This window comes from Hemitrygon akajei, chromosome 9 (genome assembly GCF_048418815.1).
Source record: "Hemitrygon akajei chromosome 9, sHemAka1.3, whole genome shotgun sequence".
Classification (NCBI taxonomy): Eukaryota; Metazoa; Chordata; class Chondrichthyes; order Myliobatiformes; family Dasyatidae; genus Hemitrygon; species Hemitrygon akajei.
Window position 1 is genome coordinate 148965536 of NC_133132.1, and position 22646 is coordinate 148988181.

The 22646-nt window shown below is 41.2% G+C and overlaps 1 protein-coding gene across 2 annotated transcripts in view; it reads left to right on the plus strand.

Annotated features, from left to right (window-relative positions):
- LOC140733643 (adhesion G protein-coupled receptor F4-like) overlaps positions 1–22646 on the plus strand; it is a 118901-nt gene that overhangs the window by 2851 nt on the left and 93404 nt on the right. The gene's annotated exons all lie outside the window — the stretch shown is intronic.

A 22646-nucleotide genomic window follows, 5' to 3' on the forward strand; every position in this document is an offset into this window, starting at 1 on the left:
TTCATCCTTAAATTCCAAAACAAACTGTAATTGACTCACAGGCACCTTGTTAACAAGCCACTGTTCAGTTAATGGTTCCTTCACTTTAGTCAGCAGTTCTGACACCAAACTCGACTTTAAATTTTCTTTATTCAAAAGTCTAGGAACAATACTTTTCCCTTTCCCTTCAATAATATTCACATCACCAGCTTTCATCTCATTACTAGCTTTTAACACAAGTGACTGAGAATTCTCACTTTCTCCCGGTGCCACGGTTAACCCTTTCTTCACTGAACCAAGTCCATCTGACCCAAAAGGATTGCATTCCTTTTCAACTAAATCAGATACCTCATATTTTTTCTGAGCTTCCACACTAGGTTCAGTACCCTGTGACTCCACATCCTGAACACAAGCAAATGGGACATCTGCCTCTCCTAGGCTTTCAATACCAGTCCCTTTTTCAAATTCTAAGTTCCCCTGATCCTCCCAGTTACTCTCTAGGCAACTCCCCTTTGGAGTAAACTCAACCTTGCGGGTTAAAACAACTTTGTCTGCCAACCCAGCAGACTCCCTCAAGGTAGCGGCATCCTTTTCATCTAGGACTGCTCTCATATCATCGGGAACACACTTAACTTCTTCAACTGCAAACAGCTCTGTCAAACCAGATAGATCATTCGTGTCCAACCCTGGACCTTCTAACTGCCTCATCTGTTTCTCATCTTTACTCTGTGCCTCCATAACCTCCTTCCTCACTCCCAAGTGTCCACTTATGGGTATTTTATGAACCAGGTTCAAAATCTCGTTCCTTGACAACACTAAATCTGCTTCGTCTCCCTTACTTTCCTTAGCTCCGCTATTCTCCGTTTTACCATCCTCTAACCTCTCCTGGTACAAGATCGATAAAAACGTCTCTGCTAAATCAACACTGGACTCATTTAAACTGGCTCCTTTCTCAGCTGCCTTTCTAGACATGCTGCGAGTGATTGCGCATGCGGGATAAATCTTGGAATCTATGGGCGGGACCTCAGCATTTAGCGTCTTACTTGTTAATTTCACTGCTGAATACACATCCCCAGTATCTCTCCAGATCCGCACTGGAACTAGGGTTTCACCCTCCTTCACAGACACCGTCCCTTCCGAGATAAACTTCTCACGCCCCTCTTGTGCTCTATCTACCTTTGCCTTCCTCATCGATCTGTTGACCGACTCAATGCAACCAGTCGGGACTGCCGTTTTCCCTTTTCCTGTCTCCTTCTTCGGAGCAAAGCACTTAGATGCTATATGACCAGCTTTCCCACAATTATAACACGTAAAGTTGGGAACCTTCCTGCCAGCCTGTTTTCCCTCCTCCTTACCTTTTCCACTAGCTCCCGGCTTATTCTCTGCCTTAGCTGGTGGGCTTTCTCTGCCGTCCCTATTGCCTTTTTGGTAGCTCTTATTTAGGGAAAGCTTTGTTTTGTGGGTTAAGGCATACTCGTCTGCTAATCTGGCAGTCGCAGACAGAGTCACTGTCTCCTGCTCATCCAAGTACGTTTTCATACCTTCAGGGATACAACCTTTGAACTGTTCCATCAGTATTAACTGTAATAGTTTATCATAATCTCCAATGACCCCTTTTGAGGCGCACCAACACTCACAATACATTTGCATCTCACGGGCAAACTCTAAATACGTGTGGTTCCACGGCTTTCTCAAGTTCCGGAACTTCTGCCGGTATGCCTCTGGCACCAACTCGTAACTCCTCAATTCAGCCCTTTTTACTTCCTCGTAATCCTTAGACTCATCCATAGACAATGCCGAATACGCTTGTTGCGCCTTCCCCCTAAGTACGCTCTGTACCAGAACAGCCCATTTCCCCTTAGGCCAGTTCTGATTCACAGCCACTTTCTCAAAATGAAGGAAGAATTTATCGACATCCATCTCCTCAAGTGGTGGTACCAACTGGATCTCCTGACCAATCTTGAACCCCTCATTTGGGTTTGCAACCCGGTCTCTTCCCTGCAATGCCTTTAACCTCTCCATTTCCAGTGCAAACTGCCTCTCTTTCTCTCTGTCCTCCCTCTGCCTATCAGCTTCTTCTCTCTGCCTTGCAGCTTCTATCTCCTTTATCTGGAGTATCTGGAGCTCATGCTCCCTTTTCTCCTTCTCTGTGGCCAACCTGAATCTTTCTATCTGTATCTGAAGCTCACCCTCGACTGGTTTTTTCTCAGGGAACAGGTCCAATACATCTGACGTGAACACACCCTTGGATACGTAATGCAAAGCTATTGCTCTCTGTATATCCAACTTGCTCATCGACGATTTCACCGCCGAGAGATTTAATCGTTTTGCAACGCTCACCAATTCCGCCTTCTTGGCATCCTCTAATGCCCCCGAAGTCGGGTCTTTTAAAAATTTGTCAATTTCCATCTCTGCTGGTTTCCCGTCTGGTTATCCACACAACCAGATCAGATAAGGGACTTTTATCCCAATTCACTGGCCCCCCATTTTGGTAATCAAATCCCGGATGAGCCCCCAATGCTCTGCCATTTGATCATGGCAGACTTATTATCCCTCTCAACCCCATTTTCATGCCTTCACCCCGTATTCTTTGACATGCTTATGAATCAAAAACTTATCAAATTATATTCAATGACTTAGTCTGTGCAAAGAATTCCACAGGCTCAGTTCCATCTGGCTAAAGAAATTCCTCTTCTTCTCTGTTCTAAAGGGATGTTCTTGTATTTTGAGTCTGTGCCCTCTGGTCCTTGACTCTCCTATTAATGGAAGCATCCTCTCCATGTCCACTCTATGTAGGCCTTTCGATATTCCACAGGTTTCAATGAGATGTTACAAAGTGAATTAGAATAGAGGAATTAGAATGAGGGATATGTCATGAAATTTGTTGTATTGCAGCAGCAGTTCAGTGCAATGCTTAAAAACAGTTTGTTGCAATTATATATATATGTATATATATATATATATACACACACAGTATGTTGTCTGAGATTTATTAACTTTCAGCCTTTTCAGTTGAAGCAGGAGCTCACTTACTAAGATCTCTAAGTCACTTAAAACAACCTTATTTTTCTCTACACTTACTGCCGGCTTGGTAACATCTTGGCAGGTGAATACTTCAGCAAAGTATGAGTTAAGAGTATTCACTATGTCCTTCTCTGCATAATTTAGAACTCCACTATTATTCCTATAACAGTTAAGTTCCTTCTTGATTTTTCTTTTACTACTAAAGTATTGAAAACAATTGTAAGGGTCAACCTTAGCATTATCAGCAACTAAGCAGGCTGACTGAAGTGTTAGAAGCACTTTTGATTGGAGGATTGAATTAGTTTGCCAAAGTGATCCTTCTGGAAAATGACCTGGGTCTTTAACCAAACTCAGAGTAGCAAGCTTGGAATGAAGGAATTGAAGCTTTATCTGCAACCTGACAATCTATTTTGCATAATAGATTTAATGTCACCTGTTTCTGTGTTCAAATTCCATTTCAGCTGCCAGGTAATGCTAATCAATTCTTGAATTTTAATTCCAAAATTATTTTTTTTAACAGGAGAATTAGGGATTCACACAAATCTTTTGCCAGAATTCAGCATTGGGATGTTTGAACCACCAGGGACAGTGCAGGATCACCTGACTGGCTACTACCAGCACCCTGGCTGTCCTCAGGCACATCCCCGGAGGCTCCTTTCACTCATGTTTTGTAACACACCAATTGCTTCCACAAAGGAGAAGCATCATTGCATTGCTTTACAGCGTACATTGGACAAAGTTGGTAGAATAGGATTTCCCCTAAAAGAGGCATTACTTCCTAAAATATGCTAATATTGTCAGTGTTGTATTGGAGGTCCTCCAGCCATACTGTATATTCTTGCCTAACATGGATCTTCATATTTTAAATAATAACTTTACTATAAAGACAGCAAATGCTGAGATTTAGTTTATTTTATAGCATGTTAGTTTATTATGAACCGTCATCACACTTTAACAATGTTGGAAGTTAATTGTCACCTATGCTGCATTATCTCTCTGATGGAGCAGAAATATTGTAATTTCTATTAATTTATTTCTTATATCCATCTCACAAAATGAGGGAGTAAACATTTTTATGTTGTGTCTCCGCCGCAATGTACAAGCCATAAGGAAGGGAAATGTGGAAGGTTATTGCTCAAACACTAAGATTGTATACATAATTTTTTTGTATACTTGCATCTACAGTCAGATATGCAATCAGATCATAGTTTATTGATAAATCTGATGGCCTGGTGAAAGAAGCTGTCCATAGCCTGTTGGTTCTGACCTTAATGCTGTGGTACAGTTTACTAGTTGGAGCAGCTGAAACAGTTTGTGATTGGATTGGCTGGGGTCCCTGATGACCTCTGGGCCCTTTTTAAGACCTGCTGCTGTAAATATCTTGAATAGAGGAAAGTTCACACAGATGCACTGGGCTGTCCACACCACTCCCTGCAGTGCCCTGCGATTGAGGGTAGTACAGTTCCCATACCAGGCAGTGACACAGCCAGTCAGGATGCTGATTTTACAACAAATTTCTGTTTCATTAAACTTCTACAGTATGATGTTCTGTCTGCTCTCAGGTACAGTAATCAGATCTCTTCACCAGGGAACAATATAGAGATCACCTACAGAAAAAGCCAACGGCTCCTCAAAACTCTCTCTCAAGTAGGATTAAATGTTACAAACCCTAAGCCACCTCTCATTAGTACACACTTAGTTTTGTCAAGCTGTCGATTAGTTTTCTCGCTGTATAGCAGATTGGCTCCATCTAAACTGCATTCTGACAGTTCACTGGCTTGTAACAACTCCTATCACCTAAACTGAACTCCCATTCTATTTTTTGCAAATAACTGTTCAACTACTCAAGGCACTCAAAACATTGAATGCTGCTGTCGCCAAACAAGAAACAGTTCACCATGGTGCATTTCAAATCATAGTCAGGGATTTCAGTCTGGTTTGTTTGATGAAACCTCTGTCCAGTTATCATCAGCATATAACCTGCAGTGCCAGGGGTCCCTACACACGAGAGCACTGCTATACCACGATAAGGAATTCCTACCATTCTGAGCCTAGACCGCATTTCAGAAAATCTGATCACTTTGCTGTTGTTCTCCTACAAGCAGAGGCTCCAGAGGTAAGGACAATAAAAGGTAATCATAGCAGACAAAGGAGCAGCTCCAGGATTGCTTCAAGTCAGTGGACTGGGCTGTGTTCAAGGACTCATCAGATGATCTGAATTAATACACTATGGTAGCCACAGTTTTTATAAAAACAGTTGTAGACGAGAGCCTCCACAAGATCATTCAGAGACTTCCCAAACCTGAAACCGTGGATGAACCATGAGATCTGCAATTTGCTGAGAGCCTGATCAGTCACATTCAGGGCTAGTAATCAAGTAAGATACAAGTGGTCTAGGTACAATCTCTGGAAAGTCATCTCACTGTCGAATTGGCAATTCTGGACCGGTCTTGAATCACTGAAGGATCCTCGACAGCAGTGGCAGTGCTTGAATGTTATCACCTCCTGCAAAGTGACATAGGTGATTACAAGGCTTTCCTCCAGATGAGCTTAATTCCTTCTGTGCTCACTTTGACCAGCAAAACCTGGAGGAGCCATCTCAAACTCACATACAGCCTCTGATGACCCTGTGATTTCAGTATCTGAGGCTGGCAAGAGAGCATCCTTCAGGAAGATAAACCCACAGAAAGCATCTGGCTCAGATGGTAGACCTGGCCAAGTACTAAAGACCTTGCTGATCAACAGGTAGGAGTGTTCACTGATATCTTTAACATCTTGTTTCAGCAGCCTTAGGTACCCACCTGCTTCAAGCAGGCTTCAATTATACCTGTGCCTAAGGAGAATGTGGTAACCTGCCTCAATAACTACTTAAGTTCATTGTATGAAGTTCTTTGTGAGTTTGGTGATGAAACATATCAACTCCAGCCTAAGGACTTGGATCCACTCCAATTTGCCTACTGGCTCAACAGATCTACAGCAGATGCCATTTTATTGAGTCTTCACTCAACCACGGAACATCTGGACTGCAAAGATGCATACATCAGGATGCTCTTTATTGACTACAGCGTGTATTTAATACTAACATCCCCTCAAAGCTTATCAATAGACTTCAATACCTTGGCCTCAATACCTCCTTTTACGATCAGATCCTCAATTTCCTTACTTGCAGACCCAGTCATTCAGATTGGCAACATCTACCCCACAATCTCAATCAGCACACATGTACAACAAGGCTGTGTGCTTCACCCCTGCTCTACGCACTTTGTACTTGGGACTGTGAAGCTAAGCACAGCTCTAATGCCATATTTGAGTTTACTAGTACACCACTGTTGTGGCCAAATCAAATGTGTGTGGTGACAAATGAGCATATAGGAGGGAGACTGAAAATCTGGTTGTGTGTTGAGTGGTGCCAGAACAACCACCTCTCATTCAATGTGAGCAAGACCAAGGAGCTGATTATTGACTTCAGGAGGAAGAAACTGGAAGTTTCTATTTTTTTCTCTTTCTACTCTTCCTCCTTTTTCCAATCAAGTTTTAAATAATCAAAGTTTCCTAAAATAATAATTATTGATTTTGCTCATTTTCTGTCATTTTACAGATCTTCTTACATTTATTAGCCTGCAGTATATTCTGCCCAACATCCCAATATGACAATTTCCCTTTTATTAAGTGCTTAACTATACAATTACATATTCTTTTTCTCAATCAAGTTAAGTTTATTGCCACTTAACTCTATATGTGTATATCTTCAAATGAGACGACGTTTCTCCAGACCAGGGTGTAAAGCACAATAGTACACATAACACATATAACACACACTAACTTAGGAAAGTAAGAATTAAATCTACAAATGAATTACACATAAATAAAGTACAGTGCATAAATTAAATATTGTAAGGTACAGAAATTAATTGGTGACATTTCAAATACGATAAGGCAGGGAGATCAAAAACCTAATGGCCTGAGGGAAGAAATTGTTTCCCATGCTGATCATTCTAGTCTTTATACATCAGAGTCTTCTGTCTGATGGTAGAAAGTCAGAGAGGATGCTGGATGGATGGGTGGGATCCTTCAAAATACTAAGTGTCTATGGAAAGGAATTAACAGTTTATGATTTGGGCCGAGACCCTTTCATGCTGGAAAACCTCTACTAAGTACTTACTGTACATCCTTTCAATTTGAGAAAGACCATGCATTCTAATGAGGTGATCATTGGCTTTCCAACAATTTGAACGTGCATCCCCTAATACCATGTTCTGTAATCCGTCCAACCTCCTTTTATATGTCACCTTTGCAATGTCTTCTGAAAAACGCTACATCCACAATTGGTCAAGCCTCAAACAACTCTATTAAATTTGTTGAATATGTTGACTTGGTTTGTTTTCTAACCATCTAGCTATTTTTTTCTGTCTTGTAGATTCCAGTCACTTGTCAACAGGTGAACAGCCAGGGGTCGTGGTACTTATTGGTACCAATGACATAGGTAGGAAAAGGGAGGAGGTTCTGAAAACAGACTACAGGGAGTTAGGAAGGAAGTTGAGAAGCAGGAAGGTAGTAATCTCAGGATTACTGCTTGTGCCATGTGACGGTGAGTATAGGAATAGAGTGAGGTGGAGGATAAATACGTGGCTGAGGGATTAGAGCAGGGGACAGAGATTCAGATTTCTGGATCATTGGGACCTCTTTTGGGGCAGGAGTGACTTGTAGAAAAAGGATGGGTTGCACTTGAATCCTGGAGGACCAATATCCTGGCAGGGAGGTTTACTAAGGCTACTGGGGAGAGTTTAAACTAGAATTGTTGGAGGGTGGGAACTGAACTGAAGAGACGGAGGAAGGGGTGGTTGGCTCACAAATAGAAAAAGCTTGTAGACAGTGTTGTGAGAAGGAGGATAGGCAGGTGATAGAGAAGGGATACGCTTAGACTGATGGTTTGAAATGTGTCCATTTTAATGCAAGGAGTATCATGAATAAAGCTGATGAGCTTAGAGCGTGGATCAGTACTTGGAGCCATGATGCTGTGGCCATTACAGAGACTTTGATGGCTCAGGGACAGGAATGGCTACTTAGAGTGCCAGGCTTTAGTTTTTGTGGGTGGAAGTTAGGAAAAGGAAGGGGTCAGTAACTCTACTGGGTGTTTTTTATGGACCACCCAATAGTAACAGGGACATCAAGGAGCAGATAGGGAAACAGATCCTGGGAAGCTGTAATAATAACAGGGTTGTCATGGTGTGAGATTTTAATTTCCCAAATATTGATTGGCATCTCCCTAGAGCAAGGGGTTTAGATGGGGTGGAGTTTGTTAGGTGTGTTCAGGAAGGTTTTCTGACACAGTATGTAGATAAGCCTACAAGAGGAGAGGCTGTACTTGATTTGGTATTGGGAAATGAACCTGGTCAGGTGTCAGGTCTCTCAATGGGAGTGCATTTTGGAGATAGTGATCAAATTCTATCTCCTTTACTCTAGCATTGGAGAGAGATAGGAACAGATAGGTTAGGAAAGTGTTTAATTGGAGTAAGGGTGACAGAAGTATGTGTAGGTGAACATTTCGGGTCCAGTGACCATAATGTCATTAGTATCAAGTTAATTCTGGATAAGGATAGGTCTGGTCCTCAAGTTGAGGTTCTAAATTGGAGAATGGCCTAATTTTGTGGAAATGAGAAAGGATCTAGGAAGGAGTGGATTGGGATAAGTTGTTTTCTGGCAAGGATGTGTTCAATAAGTGGAAGGTCTTCAAAGGCGAAATTTTGAGAGTGCAGAGTTTGCATGTTCCTGCCAGGATTAAAGGCAATGTTAACAGGCATAGGGAACCTTGGATTTCAAGAGATATTGGCAATCTGGTTAAGAAAATGAGAGAGGTGTACAGCAGGTATAGGCAACAAGGAACAAATGAGGTACTTGAAGTGAATAGAAAATGTAAGAAAATACTAAAGAAGGAAATCAGGACGTCAAAAAGAAGACATGAGGTTGCTTTAGCAGATAATGTGAAGGTAAACCCGAAGGGTTTCTACAAGTATATTAAGAGTAAAAGGATAGTAAGGGACAAAATTAGTCCCCTAGAAGATCAGAGTGGTCGTCAATGTGTGGAGCCTCATGAGATGGGGAGATCTTAAACAGTTTTTTTTGCATCAGTATTTACTCAGGAAACTGGCATAACGTAAATGGAAGGAGGGAAACAAGCAGTAGTGTTATGGAACATATGGAGATTAAAGAGGAGGAGGTAGTTGCTGCCTTACAGCGAATAAAGGCAGATATATTCCCCAGGCCTGACATGATATTTCCTCGGACCTTGAGAGAGACTAGTGTAGAAACTGCAGGGGCCCTGGCAGAAATATTTAAAATGTCCTTCGCCATGGGTGCTTGCAGGAGGATTGGAGGGTAGCTCATGTTGTTCCATTGTTTAAAAAAGGCTCCAAAAGTAAACCAGGTAATTACAGGTTGGTGAGCCTGACATCAGTAGTAGGTAAATTATTGGAAGGTATTCTGAGAGATCGGATATACAAATATTTGGACAGCCAAGGGCTGATTAATGATAGTCAGCATGGCTTTGTGCGTGGTAGATCGTGTTTAATGAATTTTGCAGAGTTTTTCGAGGAGGTTACCAAGAAAGTAGATGAAGGAAAGGCTGTGGTTGTTGTCTACATGGACTTTAGTAAGGCTTTTGACAAGGTCCCACATGGGAGGTTCATGCACTAGGTATCCATGGAGAGGTTGTAAACTGGATTCAAAATTGGCTGTGTGGGTAGTGGTAGTGGAGGTTTCCTTCTCATACTGGAGGCCTATGACTAGTGGTGTGCCTCAGGGATCTGTGCAGGGACCATTGTTGTTTGTTGTCTATATCAATGATCTAGATGATAATGTGCTAAATTGGATCAGCAAGTTTGCTGATGGCACTAAGATTGGAGGTGTTGTAGACAGCGAAGAAGGCTTTCAAAGCTTGCAGAGGGATCGAGACCAACTGGAAAAATGGGCCAGAAAATGGCAGATGGAATTTAATGCAGACAAGTGTGAGGTGTTGCGTTTTGGAAGGACAAATCAAGGTAGGACATACACAGTAAATAGTAGGGCACTGAGGAGTGCGGAGGAACAAAGGGATCTGGGAGTTCAGATACGTAATTCCCTGAAAGTGGCGTCACAGGTAGACAGGGTTGTAAAGAAGGCTGCTGGCATCCTGGCATTCATAAATCAAAGTATTGAGTATAGGAGTTGGTATGTTATGCTGAGGTTGTATATGACACCGGTGAGGCCAAATTTGGAGTATTGTGTACATTTCTGGTCACCTAACTATAGGAAGGATATCAGTAAGATTGAAAGAGTGCAGAGAAGATTTACTAAGATGTTGCCGGGTCTTCAGGAGTTGAGTTACAGGGAAAGATTGAACAGGTTAGGACTTCATTCCTTGGAGCATAGAAGAATGAGGGGGGATTTGATAGAGGTTTACAAAATTATGAGGGGTATAGACAAAGTAAATGCTTGTAGGCTCTCTCCATTTAGATTGGAAGAGATAAATATGAGAGGACATGCCTTTAGGGTGAAAGGGGAAAGGTTTGGGGGGAACATTAAGGGGAACTTCTTCACAGAGAGTGGTGGGAGTGTGGAATGAGCTGCCATCTGACATGGTAAATGTGGGCTCACTCTTAAGTTTTAAGAATAAATTGGATAGATACATGGATAGGAGAGGTCTGGAGGGTTATGGACTGGGTGCAAGTCAATGGGACTAGCAGAATAAAGCTATGGTACAGACTAGAAGGGTCAAATGGCCTGTTTCATGTGCTGTAGTGTTCTATGGTTCTATGGGAAAAATGAAGCTATCAGGCAGGAACTTGGAAGCATAAACTGGGAACAGATGTTCCCAGGGAAATGTATGGCAGAAATGTGGCAAATGTTCAGAGGATACTTGTGTGGAGAGTTCTGCATAGGTACTTTCCAATAAGACAGGGAAAGGATGGTAGGGTGCAGGAACCATAGTGTACAAAGGCTGTAGAAAATTTAGTCAAGAAGAAAAGAGAAGCTTACAAAAAGTTCAAAAACTAGGTAATGATAGAGATCTAGAAAATTATAAGGCCAGTGGGAAGGAGTTTAAGAATGAAATTAGGAGAGCCAGAAGGGGCCCCTCCTGGTGAGCAGGATTAAGGAAAACCCCAAAGCATTCTAGAAGTATGTGAAGAGCCAGAGGATAAGACATGAGAGAATAGGACCAATCAAATGTGACAGTGGAAAAGTGTGTATGGAGCTGGAGGAGATAATGGAGGTACTTAATGAATACTTTGCTTCAGCATTCAATATGGAAAAGGACCTTGCAGATTGTAGGGATGACTTACAGTGGACTGAAAAGCTTGAGCATATCGACATTAAGCAAGAGGATGTGCTGGAGCTTTTGGAAAGCATCAAGTTGGATAAGTCATCAGAACCAGATGGGATGTACCCCAGGCTACTGTGGGAGGTGAGAGAGGAGATCGCTGAGCCTCTGGCAATGATCTTTGCATCATCAATATGGACAGGAGAGGTTCCAGAGGATTGGACGTTGCAGATGTTGATCCCTTATTCAAGAGAGTAGAGATAGCCCAGGAAATTACAGACCAGTGAGTCTTACTTCAGTGGTTGGTAAGTTGATGGAGAAGCTCCTGAGAGGTAGGATTTATTTTTGGAGAGGCATAACATGATTAGGAATAGTCAGCATGGCTTTGTCAGAGGCAGGTCATGCCTTATGAGCCTGATTGAATTTTTTGAGGATGTGACTAAATCTGTTGATGAAGGTAAAGCAGTAGATATAGTGTATATGGATTCCAGCAAGGCATTTGATAAGGTACCCCATGCAAGGCTTATTGAGAAAGTAAGGATGCAGAATTGGCTTGCACACAGAAGGCAAAGAGTGGTTGTAGACAGGTCATATTCTGCACGGAGGTTGGTGATTAGTGGTGTGCCTCAGGGATCTGTTCTGTGACCCCTTCGCTTCGCGATTTTTATAAGTGACTTGGATGAGGAAGTGGAGGGATTGGTTAGTAAATTTGCTGATGACACAAAGGTTGGAGGTGTTGTGGATAGTGTGGAAGACTGAAAACTGGGCTGAATAGTGGCAGATGGAGTTCAACTCAGATAAGTGTGAGGTGGTTCATTTTGGTAGGTCAAATATGATGGCAGAATATAGTATTAATGGTAAGACTCTTGGCAGTGTGGAGGATCAGAGAGATCTTGGGGTCCTAGTCCATAGGACATTCAAAGCTGCTACGCAGGTTGACTGTGTGGTTAAAAAGGCATACGGTGCATTCGCCTTCATCAACTGTGGGATTAAGTTCAAGAGACGAGAGATAAAGTTAACACCTGTATAGGACCCTAGTCAGACCCCACTTGGAGTACTGTGCTCAGTTCTGATCACCGCACTACAAGAAAGATGTGGAAACCATAGAAAGGATGCAGAGGGGATTTACAAGGATGTTGCCTGGATTGGGGAGCAAGCTTTATGAGAATAGGTTGAGAGAACTTGGCCTTTTCTCCTTGGAGTGACAGAGGATGAGAGGTGACCAGATAGAGGTGTATAAGATGATGAGACGTATTGATCGTGTGGATAGTCAGAGGCCTTCTCCCACAGTTGAAATGGCTAACATGACAGGGCACAGTTTTAAGGTGCTTGGAAGTAGGTACAGAGGAGATGTCAGGAGTAAGTTTTTTACGCAGAGAGTGGTGAATGCATGGAATGGACTGCTGGCGACTGTGGTGGAGGCGGACACAAAAGGGTCTTTTAAAAGCTCCTGGATAGGTACTTGGAGCTTAGAAAAATAGAGTGCTATGGGTAACCCTAGGTAATTCTAAAGTAAGTAGATGTTCGGCACATATATTGCCGAAGGGCCTCTACTGTGCTGTAGGCTTTCTATGTATTATGTACTATGTCAACGACAGATGTTAACTGGCCTATAGTAAACACTCAGGGAAACCAGTCAGAACTTTGTTCACTTCCTTGGTGTTTGTAACTAATGCTGGAGTATTCTCCCTGTAAATCTCATTGGTAAGATTTGTTAACATTCTAATCTGACAACCTTTTCAGCGAAGAGGCTCAGTATGTCACCAATGCTTTGGAAATCTAATACTCTGCTTATTCAAAGACCCCATATTGGATAGGGGTTAATGTAATATCCTTCTAAAATACCTTTCCATTGGAGAAGAGGAATTAGTCATCCTATTGGGTGGTGGGGTGGAGATAGGTATCTATCAAAGGAGTTGTAAGGCACTGTTCCACCCTGCAGGTCATGCCTGGGCAAGTAGTAGCACCTGCTTAGTCCTCCAATTAGGTTACGTGAAACCATGGGAGCAGGTGGTGCACATCACAATTCCGGTTATGCAAACACTGATGCCAGGTAGACAGTCTCTGAAAAGTATTGATAATGGCTCAGGTCACCCGTCGTGTAAAGACCCTGACCAGAAGAAGGCAATAGCACCTGTAGAAAATTAGCCATAAACAATCAAGACCATGATCGCCTGCGTCATACGAGATGACACATAATGATGATAATAATTGGGCATAAGGGGAATTTCTGGAATTTTTTGTTGCTTATTGTCAGATGTTGGAATGTGACCATTGGAGATTCCAAGTCATATAATAAAATCTGATTTAATTAGAAGAAAATGCCTCTCTGACTGGGTGGAGCCAATGGAGCACAATACTTCAGATAATTACTGAATTGTGACGAATTCTTTAACAATGGACAGTGCCTCTTCCATTCATTCTCATCTACTGTGAGCTTCCTCCTTCTCTGTAACTGCCACAGATTATGGAGGAGGGGATTTACCGCTCTCCATCATCACTACTTTACAAAATGCTAGCCTCCAGATATTATGCTTTTTCGAATGTTTAGAAGGTATTGTGTTTCTCCCTAAACTCCTGGGTATAAGAGCTCTGGCTGTCAAGCCCTCTTCCCCTTCTCCTTCAGGGAGCTCTGGTAAATGTATGTGGGATTCCTCTGGGTGCTCTGATTTCATATCACGTCACAATGATATGGGGTTTGGAAGGTTAATTAGCCACATTGAAGAGTGTGTGGCAAGTTGATGAGGATACGGGGAGAATGTAAAACATGGGATTAATGTAGCATTAGTGTAAATGGATGATTAATGGTCAGCACGGATTCAGGGGACCGAAGGGCCTCTTTCTGTGCTGTATCTCTGTCGGATTCCATGACTCCGTTTCCTTTGTCTGCTTGTTTCTGGTTATACAGCTGTGTTCCAAGAGTAGACAGTGCAATTCCTGCACATTCTTTGCTGACTAGCCTCAGGACAGTAAAGTGCCACACTTCCCTGAAATAAAAACTGAAAATGCTGGAAAAACTCAGCAGGTCAGGTGGCATCTGTGGAAAGAAAAACAGTTACAGTTTTGAAGTTCAAAGTTCGAAGTAAATTTACTATTAAAGTACGTATATTCACCATACACTACCCTGAGATTTATTTTCTTGCAGGCATTCACAGAGATACAAAGAAACACAATAGAATCAATGAAAGATTACATGCAAAGATGGATAAACAACCAAAGTGCAAAAGACAACAAATTATGCATATTCAAAAGGAAAAACAAAATAATAACAATAAATAACCCTTGAGAATAAGTGTTGTAGAGTCCTTGAAAATGAGCCCACAGGTTGTGAAATCAGTTCATTGTTAGGGTGAGTGAAGTTATACACTCTGGTTCAGGAGTCTGATGATTGAGGGGCAATAACTGTTCCTGAACCTGGTGGTGAGGGACCTAAGGTTCCTGTACCTCCTTCCAGCAAAAAGAGAGCATGACCTGGATGGTGGGAGTCCTTGCCGATGGATGCCTCTTTCCTGTGACAGTGCTTCTTGGAGATGTGCTTAGAGGTAGGGAGGGTTTTATCTGAGATGGACTGGGCTGTATCCATTACTTTTACAGGTCCAGAACCCTACATCAGAACTAATAAGAACAGTGTTTATGGACTTGAAACTCTAACAGTTTCTCTTTCCAATGATGCTGCCTAATCTGTTAAGTTTTTCTAGCATTTTCTGTTTTTATTTCAGGATCTCTAAAATCCTCAGTTTCTTTTTGATTTTTCATTTAGTATTTATTGATGTGTCTTTCTGAGTTGCCATAACAGTGTCCAGTCCAAAGTTAGAATGTTAGGTCCCACACTTGTTTATTGGGCTGGATTTTAGCTTGAAGATGTAGCTCCTCCAGAAGCACAGGGTTAATCACATCTAGAATAGTGTAGCTTTCTACTACTATTGATATAGACCTCCATAAAACAGCACTGATTTAAGGCAGCTGAATATCTCATAAGAAGAATTGAAGTTCTCATCTGTTACAATTTTCCTGTATACTTTATTGGTGGGTAACAAGTAAAATCAAAGTAGAAAAACTCTGCAAACCCACTAGAAAACGGGTCAAAGTAATTGTTTTGAATTTTAACAATAAGAATTTCTGGTGGTTAAAATCACTAAACTTTTAGAATTATTTCCAAGGAGAAGAATTGCGGTATTGTGTGTTAAAATAGGTTTATATTTCAGTTCCCTTTGCTGATAATTTTACGTCCACAGCATTGAGACTGTTACACAGAAGAGTAACATGAGTAGTTTCAATATTATAATTGCTGCTTTGACTGGAAAATCTTGGTATGGCGGTTTACTTGTTTTACCAGTTTGCATGTGTTAATCTACATTCCACAAGTTAATGAACACCTCTGCCCTATATCATCAAACAAAGATGTTCCCCCACTTCCTTATGATTACAAGAGAGATTATCTGCTTTAATTCAGTCGCCTCATGCAATAGATGTGTGTAGGAAAACTTGTGCAACCCCAATGCATTGTTTTCTGCCTGTTGTTGAATTGGTAGAAATTCACTGACTGGAAATTGGCAGTTTTACAGCTGATATCAGGAGTGCATTGGCAGCTCAGATTCTCTTTTAAGTTCAGTCTATGATGAAAAATATTCTTTCTTTAAGGCTGTCATAGCCAGGGGAGGGATCATTAAGGTTGTCAGAGCCAGTGGAATTAGTGATTATAAGCTACCATGATCTATCACAGGCTCTTAATGGCATGCATCTCAAATAGCCTCTGACAACCAAGTCCACCTTCACATGTGACTTAGCTACTAAGCCTGGTGGAACTGTTTCTACTGACAAGAGAAGGGGCAAAGATGGGTGGGTTACTGGCACCTTAAAGCAAGTCACTTCGGTCAGATGGGGTTTGTCAACTATGGAATCATCTAGGAGAAGGAAAACTCTGATCTCAAACTTCCGCTACCTTGCGGCTATACCCATTCACTGGTAACGTTTCAGAAATAACCCTGAGGGAAAAAATCTCGAGCTGGAGTGCCTCAGGCTGTCCTACATTGAGTTCAATGCTGACTGTCAATTCCTGAGATGCCGCTGGTGTCAGACTGTATTGGAATCTGCTGTTCCGTTGGATTCATCTGCTGCATGGAGAGGGGGAGCCTGCTGCATGGGCAACAGCTTGCTCTCCATATCCTCCCTCCCTGACTTGTATACTGGATTGTATATTGATTTTGTCATAGATGACCAGTCAAGGGTCTTACTTACATTGCTTTGCTATTAATAGAAGAATGACACATTGAAATAAAGGATTTAGAAAACTTGTTCAAAAATTATTAATATTAATATTTTAAAGCAATTGAAATTTCTAAACAGTATTGATATTGTACTGTGTATATACCATAGAAAATGTGAATGTGAAATTATAAATTTTGGTGCATATTCATAAAAAAATAAAGGAAAGGGAAACAAACGTGCCTTACTCTCAGTGAGGTTTTTGTTGCTGCACTCACAATGGCTAATATTTTTTATCCAGCTTGTATTTGGTTGTATTGAGAGCTATGCACACAGCACTAGTTTCTTCAGTAAGCTGACTCCTACAATTCGACTTGACTAAGTTTCTCACTGAAAACAATGACAATGTCAATGAAAATGCTGGGTGTACCATCAGTTGTCACGGAAACTATTTTTGATAAGTTGACTTGCCAACCAGACAGTTCTTTCACTCCTGCCTTGTATGTCTCAGCCCCTGTAGTGTGTTCAGGTAATTTTACCAAATTAGCCATTTCTTTGCATATTTCATCACACCTACACAATTAAGCAATAATGGCTAGCCTAGCTAATTACGTAACATCTGTGGAAATAAATTTACAGGAACTAATATCTTTTGTTAGATATTCTGCCATGCTTGTTCCAATCAGTAATATAGAGCAGTTTGTCGTTGAGTTTACTAGGGGATCAGCTACACTGGATTGGGTGTTATGTAATGAACCGGAGGTGATTAAGGAGCTTAAGGAAAAAGAACCCTTACAAAGTGATCACAAAGTCTGATGTAGCAGTATTTCAGTAGAGTAAAGGAAATTACAATGGTATGAGAGAGGAGTTGGCCGAAGTGATTTGGAAGGAGCTGCTGGGAGGGATGTCAGCAGAGCAGCAATGGTGTGCGCTTCTAAGGAAACACGAGGAAGGTGCAGGGCATGTGTATTCCAAAAATGAAGGAATACACAAATGGTAAAATAGTACAACCATGGCTGACAAGGGAAGTCAGAGCTATTGTAAAAGCAAAAGAAAGGACATACAACAAAGCAAAAGTTACTGGGAAGATAGAGGGTTGGGAAGTTTTTAAAAATCTACAACGAGCAACTAAAAAATCATTAGAAGGGAAAAGATGAAATATGAAAGCAAGCTAGCAAATAATATCAAAGTGGATATAGGACTGCTAAAAAATGAGGCAGGAGAACTAATAATGTGGCCAAGGAGATGACTGATGAATTAAATTAGTATTTTGCATCAGTCTTCACTGTGGAAGACACTAGCAGTATGTCAGATGTTGTAGTGTGTGAAGGAAGAGAAGTGGGTGCAGTTACTATTACAAGAGAGAAGGTGCTTAAAAAGTTGAAAGAGCTAAAGGTATATAAGTCACCTGGACCAGATGAACTACACCCTAGGGTCCTGAAAGAGGTAGTGTTCAAAATTATGGTGGCATTAGGAATGATCTTTTCAAAAATCATTAGATTCTGGCATGGTGCCAGAGGACTGGAAAATTGCAAATGTCACTCCATTCTTTAAGAAAGGAGGAAGGCAGCTGAAAAGAAATTATAGACCAGTTAGCCTGACCTCAGTGGTTGGGAAGATGTTAGAGTCAGTTGTTAAGGATGAGGTGATGGAGTACTTGGTGACAAAGGACAAGATAGTACAAAGTCAGCATGGTTTCCTTCAGGGAAAATCTTGCCTGACAAACCTGTTGGAATTCTTTGAGGAGGTTACAACTACAATAGATAGGGGGATTCAGTGGATGTTGTATATTTGGACTTTCAGAAGGCCTTTGACAAGGAGCCACACATCAGGCTGCTGACCTATTTAAGAGCCCATGCTATTACAGGAAAGTTACTAACATGGTTAGAGCATTGGCTGATTGGTAGGAGGCAATGAGCAGGAATAAGGATCTTTTTGTGGTTGACTGCCAGTGACTAGTGATGTTCTGCAGGTGTTGGGGTTGGGACCACTTCTTTTATGTTGTATGGATTAGATGGCTTTGTTGCCAAGTTTGCAGATGATAGGAAGATTGGTGGAGGGGCAGGTAGTGTTGAGGAAACAGGTAGGATGCAGAAAGACTTGGGCAGATTAGGAGAATGGGCAAGAAATTTGCAAATGAAATACAATGTTGGAAAATGCATGGCCATGCACTTTGGTAGCAGAAATAAATGTGCGGACTGATTCCTAAACAGGCAGAAAATCCAGGTTTCCCCTGCTATCCGAAGGTAGAGCGTTCCTATGAAACTGTTTGTAAGCCGAAATGTTGTAAAGTGAAGAAGCAATTCCCATTAATTTATATGGGAAAAATTTTTGAGCATTCCCAGACCCAAAAAATAACCTACCGAATCATACCAAATAACACATAAAACCTAAAATAACATGAACATATAGTAAAAGCAGGAATGATATGATAAATATACAGCCTATATAAAGTAGAAATATTGTATTTAAGGTGTAGTTTCCCTTATCAAAATCAGGAAGACAGCGAGCCAAAATTGATTTGGAGAAAACAAATCTGCACGTACACGCATACGCACGTACATGCATATGAACACAACTGCCCGCACAAGGCTTCACGGTCATGGTAGTCTTTTCAGGGTAAACACACATATAAAGTGGACGTCTTTTTATCGTAAAAGCGAAAATGCTCTTTGGTTAGCGAAAACAAGTACTAATGTAATAGTGAGCTGTTGTAAAGTGAACGTTTGACAAACGGGGGCCACCTGTATGTTGTATGGTCTAATATCTTATCTTTTACTGTATTCTGCTCACTGGCAAGTCCTTAATAAGTTAAGTAATTTTTTCTTGTCTGGAAAAATGGCAGAAAGTAGCTGTGATTTTTAAACATATTCTGCATCACCGAGTGGTTTTCCATGTTTAGCAATATCTTTGAAAGCTCAAAATTAGCAGAATTAGTTTGGATCTATCTAAAATAGATGTCATTAAAATATTTGACTGCATTTTTGATGTTGCCAATTTCTTGAGAAATGTGTTCATTTTGTTCTTGCTCACGTTCATCGCAAAGCCATTTCTCAACAGTTTCATAATGCTACTGTTTAAGAACATAGGATGTATGATGCTTTATCAACTTCTTAAATCTTTCACTCTATCATCCTGAAAATATGTACTGGTTCTCCCATTTTTTTGAATGTTTTTGTTTCTTTGCAGATGTATCTGACATTCTGAACAATTTGAAAAGGCTAAAAACAATTTAAAAATAACTTACCCATAAATTTAAATACCATAGTTTTAATGTCTATTGCAAAAAATTCATGTAGATGCTAAAATATGTACATCATTGACTGTTATTATCATTGAATATCCAGAAGAAAAAATGTACCAGAGTGAAGCCATTTACAAACTAAGTCCTGATGTATACACTAGGTTTGTGAGGATTTCAAATCATATCGTCCAATATCATGCATTCGTGCAGCTGTCTGGCTGGTGCCAGGCTAGTGTTCGGCATTTCATTTGACAACACCTCACTGCTCTTGGGTTGTAAAGATAATCATTATGTATCTTTATGGTATGGATGGGGTTTAAAGAAGGATAGCATTGCATATTGCCTGCTAACAAAAGTTTTGCATGTGCTATCATGTGCACACATGTCACCACCCCTGACCTATGCTATATTATCATAAGCTTATGCTCAATTTAGTTTATTCCCTGCCCCAGCAGTCCCATTCCAATGTATTTTCTTAGAAAGCTGCTCTCTCACACTGAAGATATATAGTTAATTTTTCATGAGACTAGTGCTGATAAAGGGTACTGGTCCATAAGGCCATAAGATATAAGAGCAGAAGCAGGCTATTTAGCCGATCAAGTCTGCTCCGCCATTCAATCATGGGCTGATCCAATTGTTCCAGTCATCCCCACTCCCATGACTTCTCCCATACCCTTTGATGCCCTATCTATCTCTGCCCTAAATACACCCAATGACTTGGCCTCCACAGCCACTTGTGGCAACAATTTCCACAGATTTACCACCCTCTGACTAAAGTAATTTCTCCACATCTCAGTTGTAAAAGGACGTCCTTCAATCCTGAAGTCATGCCTCTTGTCCTGGACTCCTCTACCATGGGAAATAACTTTGTTATATCTAATCTGTTCAGGCCTTTTAACATTTAGAATGTTTCTATGAGATCCCGCCTAATTTTCCTGAACCAGGGAATACAGCCCAAGAGCTGCCAGACATTCCTCATATGGTAACCCTTTCATTCCTGGAACCATTCTCGTAAATCTTCTCTGAACCCTTTCCAATGTCAGTATATCTCTTCTAAAATAAGGAGCCCAAAACTGCACACAATACTGCAAGTGTAGTCTCACAAGTGCCTTGTAGAGCCTCAACATCACATCCCTGCTCTTATATTCTATACCTCTAAAAATAAATGCCCATTTAGTTCTTCCACCAAAATGCATGACCATACACTTTCAAGCATTGTATGTTATTTGCCACTTCTTTGCCCATTCCCCTAAACTATCTAAATCTCTCTGCAGGCTCTCTGTTTCCTCAACACTACCCACTCCTCCACCTACCTTTGTATTATCAGCAAATTTACCCTCAAATCCATTAATCCCATAGTCCAAATCATTGTATTACATCATTAAACGCAGCGGACCCAACACCTACCCCTGTGGAACTCCATTGGTAACCGGCAGCCAGTCAGAATAGGATTTTTTTATTCCCACTCTCTGTTTTCTGCCAGTCAGGCAATATTCCACCCATGTAAGTAGCTTCCCTGTAATTCCATGGGCTCTTATCTTGCTAAGCAGCCTCATGTGTGGCACCTTGTTAAAGGCCTTCTGAAAATCCAAGCACACCACATCTAGTGCATCTCCTTTGTCTACCCTGCTTGTAAGTTCCTCAAAATATTGCAATAGTTTAGTCAGGCAGGATTTTCCTTTCAGGAAACCATGCTGGCTTTGGCCTATCTTGTCACATGCCTCCAGGTACTCTGTAATCTCATCCCTAACAATTGATTCCAACAACTTCCCAACCACTGATGTCAGGCTAACAGATGTATAGTTTCCTTTCTGCTGCCTCCCACCCTTCTTAAGTAGTAGAGTAGCATTTGCAATTTTCCAGTCATCTGGTACAACGCCAGAATTTATCAATTCTTGAATGATCATTATGAATGCCTCCACAATCTCTCCAGCTACTTCCTTTAGAACCTGAGGGTGTATTTCATCAGATCCAGGAGATTTATCTACCCTCAGAGCATTAAACTTCCTGAGGACCTTGTCAGTTGTAACTTTCACTGGACCTACTTCACTTCCCCGTCACTCTTGAATGTCCGGTATACTGTAGATGTCTTCCACTGTGAAGACTAATGCAAAATATGCATACAGTTCCTCTGCCATCTTTTTGTCTCTTACTAAGTATCTCTAGTGTTATTTTCTATTGGTCCTATATCTGCCTCAACTCTCTTTTACCCTTTATGTACTTAAAAAAGCTATTAGTACCTTTGATATTAGTTGCCAGCTTCCTTTCATAATTCATCTTTTCATTCCTAATGACCTTCTTAGTTCCCTCTGCAAGTTTTTAAAAGCTTCCCAATCCTCTACCTTCCCACTAGCTTTAGCTTCCTTGTGTGCCTTCTCTTTGGCCAGTTCCCTCTCATGCCATTGTAATTTCCTTTATTCCACTGAAGTACTGACACATTGGAATTTAGTTTCTTCTTCTCACATTTCAAAGTGAACTCTATCCTATTGTGATCACTGACTCCTTAGGGTTCCTTAACCTTAAGCTCTCTTATCATCTCCAGGTTATTGCACAATACCTAATCCAGCACAGTCGATCCCCTGGTGGGCTCAGCAATAAGCTGTTCTAAAAAGCCATCCCTTAGACATTCTACAAATTCTCACTCTTGAGGCCCAGTACTGGCCTGGTTTTCTCAATCCACTTTCATGTTAAAATCCCCAACGATTATCATGACTTTGCCCTTCTGATATGCCTTTTCTATTTCCTGCTGTAATTTGTAATCCACATCCCGGCTGCTCTCTGGAGGCCTGTATACAACTGCCATTAGGATCCTTTTACCCTTGCCATTTCTTAACTCAATCCATAGAGACTCTATGCCTTCTGATCCTATGTCATCCCTTTCTAGCAATTTAATATTAT